Below are 2,199 nucleotides of genomic sequence, written 5' to 3'. Positions count from 1 at the left end.
GTTGGAGGACCTCAAAGGAGACTTTCGGACGCGCAGACAGTCTCGAGGCTCTGGGATCCAAGAGACGTCTTGGACCCACTCTGAGGTTGCCGAGAGGGTCTCAGGCAGTTCGGGATTTTCGGCAAAAAGTCCCAGGAGGTTCGGAACCATTCATTGTCTGACTGGGCAACTGGGGTCTATGACCCCAGCAGGAGACCAGAGAGCCAAGTCTCCTGTGGGGAGGTTTCACTGGTGGCAGCAGTGAGACCTCATTGTGTGTCTATTTCTCTGTGTGTCTATTTGTCTAAGTATAGTTTTTGTTGTGACTCTGACTGAGGAGGACATTTAGGGAAGGGGGTGAAAGTCCCCCATCTGTTTTTTTATGGGAATTTGGGGTCTCTACCCCACATATTTTTCTTTGAAAAGCATGCAACAACCATCATCTCACTTTTGTTTTCTCCTCCGTTGGCAAGGAAGACTAATTCCTGTGGTCTATGCCTTAATTCTGTTTGTGTTGTCTTGGTTTGGATGGACTGACGCTATGGGACAGACTCAAACTACCCCCTTGACTTTAGTCTTGGACCATTTCAAGGCCGTTAGGGAAAGAGCTGACAAATTAAGGCTTAAAGTAAAGAAAACATTCTCTGTTTTTTCCGGGAACAAATGGCCAACCTTCAATGTTGGATGGCCAGAAGATGGGACCTTCGACCTCCCTATCCTGGTTAAAACCTTTTCTTTCTCCTAGGATCTTAGCAGCCAAGAAAATTACTGCTGCCCAAGAAACCAAAAGTATTGGAGCTCTTCAGTAACATTTCTGGCTTCCCCTCTCACTCTTTGTTTCTGCACCTACTTGGGTGTGATATGCCTCATTGTCTCCTCCCAGCCTCAGGGGCTAAGAGCAAAAGGCACTCCCAGGGACATCTAAGTCTTAGGAGCTGGGGAGACACACTTGTCTTTTCTCCCACCCTGAAAATGGCACCAGCAGTCTGTGAGAATCACCTGTTAGAACCTCCGGAGGTAAGCTAGTTGGTCATCTAAATTTCAAATGCACATGTGCTTTTGTCTGGGGTATTAAGTGGAAGATTAGACACGCGACTTCCCACCCCAAGATGTCGGTTGGGCCCTTTAGTAAATCAGTAAACACCTATTTTGTGGCCACTTCTGTACTTGTTTGTCCAGTTGTTATTGTCATTGTTTTTGGTCTTGTCTGTGGAAAGTCTATGGGAGGGAATGTAATAACCTCTGGTGTGTATGTGAGTGTGAATGTGCAACTCAGTCTGGCAAGCCTGCCGAGTGTCTATGGCAGCACTGGAACAGCATCCGATCGTAAGTCACAACGCTGAGTCCGCTATGGCTAAGCTTCACCTAAGTTCCTTCGGGACACGGCCAGATGGGCATCTGACTGGTCTCCTCATTAGATGGGGCAACCTACCCTTTGTCTTTGCGACACCACCTCATGAGAACATGGCGTTGGGACTGTGCAGAGAAGGAGACCTTATTGGTCTGGCTGAGATAAAATCATACTGAAGGGGACACTGACTCTCTCTGTGTTCCTCTGCTTTGTAGAAGTGAGGGCTTCTCCCTCATTCATTTCCCAGGTTAACAGCTATAATTGGAGAACTTGAATTAAAACTGGACACTCTCCTTCTCTGCCCCACTTGGGCACCTCTCCTCTTGCCTTCCCTTCCCCCATTCTTTTCTGTACCACCTGGGTGGGGAAGAGCAGGCCTACATAACTGGCTCAGGTCTCAGGCAAAGCCAGCTTCTCCCTCTGCCCTAGGTGATAAGAAACAAAGGACCCCAGAAGTCAGATTTTTTGCACCAAATTTCCAGGTCAAAAATTAACTAGGGCACAAAGGGTCCCTGGGCTACCTGGGCTCAAGCAAAACTTATTCAGTGTTTAAGTTTAAGTGTGTTGGTTTGAGATAAAAACAGAAACTTATGTTCTATCTGAATTTGCCAAAAGTCAAATAGGTTCTTATGATCTCTGCTCCAATTTTTAACAAGTGTATGTTAAAAGGATGGTTAATTTGGTCTGTTCTGTAGTTTTCATGAGTAATTGTTATAATAGTTTTAAAGATTCTTGGTAACTTAAAATGTTAAGGTTTTACTTGATGATGAATTAAAACTGAATTCATTGGCTAATAAGATAAGAACTAAAGCACAATCCACAATGAGTGATGGATATATCGGTATAGGATGAGGTCTGTAGATGCTTGG

This window comes from Suricata suricatta, chromosome 7, assembly GCF_006229205.1.
Source record: "Suricata suricatta isolate VVHF042 chromosome 7, meerkat_22Aug2017_6uvM2_HiC, whole genome shotgun sequence".
NCBI lineage: Eukaryota > Metazoa > Chordata > Mammalia > Carnivora > Herpestidae > Suricata > Suricata suricatta.
The sequence above is the reverse complement of the archived record's forward strand: the minus strand, read 5'-3'. Positions refer to the sequence as shown.